Below are 6,000 nucleotides of genomic sequence, written 5' to 3' on the forward strand. Positions count from 1 at the left end.
GTAGAATTAGTAAAAATTGGATCACTAAAAATTAATAGTGATAGCTGTCAGTATTGGTGTGCTAGTGTTATCTCTTACTTAGATAACTAAGGCAGAAGGGTTGCTTGAGCCCAGGAGTTCAGAGCCAGCTTGCAGCATAGTGAAGCAATCCCACATTATAGAAGAAATACTATTAATATTGATTATATTTAGGGGGAAAGATTGTGAATTTTTGATGCGTCGTAAAATTCCTTTTTTTTTTCCTTCATTGAACACGTATACTGGGATTCTTGTTTTGAACCTGGAGAAACTTGATGTGCCTTGGCTACATAAACAGCTAAGTGCCGAGTGGCTGGCCAAGTATAACCTTTGAAGAATGGTTCTGAAACTTTGTAAAATAATTATTATGACTATCAGGTTATAATCTTATTTCTGAAATCTTAAAGCTCTGGAAGGTTATTTTTTATTTTTTGAAGTTTGAAATGAATTATTTGGTAATGAAATGAGCTGTAGTAGTCATTTTTGTGGCACATATATAGTCTGCATCAAGAGACATGCTGGCTGGGCGCAGTGGCTCACCCCTGTAATCCTAACTACTCAGGAGGTTGAGATCTGAGGATCAAGGTTCAAAGCCATCCAGGGCACTAAAGACTCTGAGACTCTTATCTGCAATCACTAGAAAATTGGAAGTGGTGCTGTGGTTCAAGGAGTTGGGCAGTAGCTCAGGGACAGCACCCAGGCTCAGAGGAATACAAGCCCCATGACAGATGTGGGGGGGGAAAAAAGACATGCTATATGAATGCCTCCTAGGTGTTTTGAAAAATATGTTATTATGCACACATTGTCAGCCTTCCTAGAGCCTGAAACATTCTAAATTCTAAAACATAACTGGCCAGAGATCTGAGAGATTGTAGCTCATTATTAAATGTTTAAATAATAGTTTTGAAAGATTGGTATTATGCAGAAACAATGGATTCTCACCTGTCAATTGTTAGATTTATTTTTTAAAATTTTATTTCCTGTGCTTCACTTTGAGAAACTAAATAATGTTCATTTCAATCATCTTTTTTGGTGCACTTTACCATAATATTGGTCCTGTTGATGCCATTGGGCTATTTGGCATTTTTCTCTCCCCAGTAGTAAGTGATTAAGGTGAATACCAGTCTTCAGCCTCTGACCTTGATTTTTGAAGTCTGCTTTTATAGATGTGATAGTAACTCATGTTTCACACAGTACTTGAGAAAGTACTTTCCAAAGCAGACTGAGTTGTTGCCCTGTGTATATGTTATTTCTGATGTTTTCCTTTGTTCTTTTGGTTTTATACGATTTCTTTTAAAATTGGTTCATAAAGTTGTAATCTAGAAAACAATTAGCTTTCTATATGAGAACATGAGTTTTATTTACATTTTGGCTTTGGTTGCAAGCATACTGATTTCCATATTTTCTCTAGAGTGAAGATGCTATTATAGTGATTCCTATGTAAGAAACTATTGCTTTCTCAAGCACTCACTTTGGTAATTGGATTCATGGAATCCATTTTGTCTGCACACTGTATTTAAACTCTGAAAATTTCCTGTTACTTTAAGGCACAGGATTACAGATAATTTATTATGTGACCTTTAGACATTCGCCAGATTAGGGAATTATCAAAAATTATGTTTTTAAGGCTATTATCTCCTTTATTCAAAAAATAAATATTTCACTTTGAGTCAACATATTTCAAATCACATTAAGCATAGAGCGGAAATAGTCCCTTTGGAGGTTGTGAACACATGTTGCAATGTGTAATGTTCTGAACAATGGAGATGGGGTGAGTACTGATTCCAGCAGCTTATGACCCAGAGAGGCCTCTTCTCCCCGGGCAGGGGAGGGGGACAATGTCGATTTTAGGAGAGAAAGACACACACACACACTGCTCTGAAGTCTGAAAGGCACATGAAGTGGACCATAGGCATATGACACTGATAAAACGTTCCCTCTTCCCTCCCAAGAAAAGTGGGGACATTTTAATCAAGTCAGAGACCAAAGACAGGGCGCCCCTGCTTGGAGCTCGGCATCATGAACATCTCTGCATACAAAAGCTGTTTTCCTTTGCTCCCTTCTCCCCCCACCCACAGAGTCCATGCTGCTCTGCGCACTCACTCGGTATTATGAACACCACAATCAGAAACACAACCACAGCCAGCGTGGGCAAGACCACTGTGGTAATCTGCTGCTGGCTCCTGCATGGCCTGCTTCGCTCTTGACTTTGGATGTCTTCTTAGGCTTGCCTTTGAGCTGCCGCATCTTTGCTGGATGCCAAGGCTTGCTTGGAGCAAGCGCCACAAGGTTCTCGGTTAAAGCAGGGAAACTCCTTTTCTGAAAGAACTGCTGCTTCAGTAAATTCAACTGATTCACACTGATTTCCAATAAAGCTGATTTGAGTTATTCCTCATTAAAGACATTTTCACTCCTACTCGCAGAACGGTATTGGGAAGGTAGCCCCTCCCCACTACCAATTATGTTTTATTATTTTTTTGTCTGTTGTGGGGCTTGAACTCTAGTCCTGGGCCCTGTCTGAGCTTGTTAGCTCCTTCCATTTTCTAGTGGTTAATTGGAGATAAGGAGTCTCATGGACTTTAGTGAGGGGGCTGGCTTTGAACCTCCATCCTCAGATCTCAGTCTTCTGAGTGGTTAGGGTGTGAGCCACTGCCTGGCCGTTTGGTACATTCTTGCAGAGGCATTTCTAAGTCTCAATCAGACACAGTTGACTCACCTACGTAGGAAGTCCATGTAAGTACAATTCTATGAGAGTGCATGTCTTGCCTGTATTTTCTTCTGGCACTGGATTTAGATCTCACATACACTTTTTCAGTAAGAGGAAGACTCAATTTTGAGTCCAGAGGCACTTTTTCCATTCTCATACATCAGTTTTGAGAGAATCCTGACCAGTTTTACTTGGGTTACATACCATTGTTGAAACCATTGCTATGTTAGAGGTTAGAACTTTGGCCAGTTTTACATACATTATCACCCACTCTACTTAGTCTGTTGTGGTGATGTGTAATGTGTTTGTGTATCTTGGTAGCTGAAGAGTATAAGCAGTGTTCATATACATGGGGAAGTTGAGATTTGAGAGAGGCACTGTAATCACCTCATCCAGGCCTTGTAGAATGAGAGGGGAGGTGGTATCATATAATATAGAATGGATAAATATATATTATGGAAAATATTTTTTAAAACAATATTTGAGAGCTTGGAGAGAAAGGAGCATGGCTCAGGTGGCCCTGAGTTCAAACCTCAGTACTGCCAATCACCTTACCTCACCCAATGTAACAACCTCCCTCCTTTCCAAATCCTTACTCCTGCAAATAAACTTTGTTCCTCAAGGCTTAGTTGAAGTTCGTTATCTTTATAAAATTCTTACTGGAAATGAATTCTTCTGTGCTGTTTGTACCCTGTACTTTACATTACGGTATGTAGTATATTTCAGAAAAAAAATATATATATGTTATTTCACCCATTCCATCTAAAGTCAGGTAATTGGTGGAATAACCTTAGTGCCTTGTAATTGATCATTTCAGTATAATAGGCTCTAATGTTTCATTGAATTAATGATTTCTTAAGACCTTAAAGACCTCCTAATGGTTATATTTATGGCACTTATTGGTGCAAAATGGATTTATATATTTGCTGTAAATACTTAGCTCTTTATGGCTTTACCTTAAAATACTTCATGATTCTTTGACCATTTGTTTTCTGTGTTACACAGAGTGAGTTTGTATGAACAATAAATTTGTTATTGGAGGACAGTAGAAGCAAGAGGAAAACAGTTCTAGGTTGCATTTCTGTTCTTTCTGGTGACTATAAAGAGCTGTAATTGACTAGGGTGAGCACTTCTTGTATTGTCTGTGGAAGGAAATCCCCTCAGAACAAATCTACATTTCCTATCCCCTCTCCTCCATTTTGCTAGGCAAGTACTCACTCTCCTGCTCCAGCCATGCTGCCATGCCTTTTTTGGTTGTCTGTTTTTGTCTGGGTTGGCCTGGAATGAAATGCTCTATTTGTTTCCTGCTATAGCTGAGGTGACGGTTGTATACTGTCACACACAACTTTTTTCCATTGAGATAATGTTTCTTGAACATTTTCCTCTGTTGTCCTTGAATCTCAGTCTGCTGAATTCAGCTTCTAGAGTAGCTGGGACTAAAAGCCTGAGCCAGGCAAACAGAAACATTTCATAAAAGCCCTCTTATTTGATGGCTTCTAGAAGAGTACATTTACAAAGATCTCAATGACCTGTCAAAATGGTAAGTCTCTGCGCTGTGTTAATTAGAACTTCCAAAAGCAGCGAACATCAGCCATGTTCTGAATTTAGTATACTGTGTAATAGAATGTATTATGTAACCAATAGCTAATAGTATGAGGTCTGATCTTTTCTCTCTCCTTTCCTTCCTCCCTTCCAGCCTGCCTTCCTCCCCTCTTTTCTTTTTTTCCCCTTGAGATAGGATCTTGCTGTAGAGCCCAGGCTGGACTCAGTTCTTTATCTTCCTGTCTCAGTCTTCAGAATGCTAGGATTATAGAGATGCACGATGCCTGGACTTACCCTTGTAAGAAGTTTGTTTCTACTGACTTACACAGAAGGGTTCACTTGAAAACAAGATGTAGTAAATGAATCAAATACATGTTTGAGATTTTCTCAAATGTCCTTAATCTTGATACACCAAAATTAACTATTTTATTCTTTAAGCCCTGGAACTGAAGCCTGAGGAACCATCTGATTGAAATACAAGAAAATTATCTCCTTTACAAATAAACAGTTCACATGTGTTTTGTCTTTGATGTTAACCACATTAGAGATTTGAACATGTTCTTGGTTTACAGCATGACTGGTTGATAAACATATTCTTTATGTTTATTTCCCTTCCCTCCTTCCTTCCCTTTCTTTCTTCCTTCCTTCCATTGGGGTTTGAACTTGGACCTTATACACTTGTAGTAAGGTCCTGTGCCACTTGAACTGCACCCCAACCTTTTATGCTTTAGGTATTTTTCAGATAGGGTCTTGTGTTTTTGCCCATAGCTGGCTTTGGATTACCATTTTGCCTGATTGGGTGGTACCACTAACAGTCTGGCTTATTTATTTAGATGGCATCTTGCTTTTTTTTTTTTTGCCCTGGATTAGCTTGAACCCCACTTCTTACCAATATCTGCTTGTAGAGTAGCGTGGGTTAAAGGAATGAACCTCTGTGTCTGGTTTATGAAACTTTTTTTTTCCAGTAGAGCTGAGACCTTAGTAATCATTTTTAATGCTTAGTTTGGCCATTAAGTCATAGAAAGTGTGCCAAATTATACTTGTGATTTTGTCTCTGTTGTCACACGCTCAGGATGAACTGATTATAATATATTTTTAGCATTGGTATCCTGGCTAAGGCATATTGAGGCATATGTAAATATATGCTAACAACATACTTTGTCTTGTCTGTTTTACTTAGCACTTACTCATTCAGATGTATGAAACTGGAATGCTTAAATTTGAATTATTACATAGAACATGGTTACATTATAAACAAGCAGTAATTAGATGTTTAGTATTAAAATAGTTGGGTAAAATTCCTTGGTTGTGGTGGGTCTTTGTATGGTAAACTTGACTTTGGATGCATTCATCCTTATTTTGAACCTTTCTGTAGAGAAATATAAAGATTTCTATATTGACAGTCACAGATACTTTTCCTTTCTGTTCCTTAACTATGTAGTATTCATCCCCTGTATTCAGTACAAATAAGAGGAGTACATTTTACCACTACTGGGGGAAAATAAAATCAAACAAAAAAAAATCAGAGACCTGAGACCTATGACCTCTGTTCTTGGTGATGCATGAGTACATTCATGAGAAGGCTTGTTAGTGTCTTGTAGAAATTCAGTCAAATCTTGATGTCTTTGACTGTTTTCTTGAAAAGCTGGCCAAGAAGTTGCTTCTTTAACTCAGAAAACATGTTGGGGCAGATTCTCAACCTTTCCCAGAAGCTGCATCAATATTTCCAAAGA

The sequence above is a fragment of the Megascapheus bottae genome, chromosome 15, assembly GCF_031878675.1.
Source record: "Megascapheus bottae isolate mThoBot1 chromosome 15, mThoBot2.hap1, whole genome shotgun sequence".
In the NCBI taxonomy this organism is placed as follows: domain Eukaryota; kingdom Metazoa; phylum Chordata; class Mammalia; order Rodentia; family Geomyidae; genus Megascapheus; species Megascapheus bottae.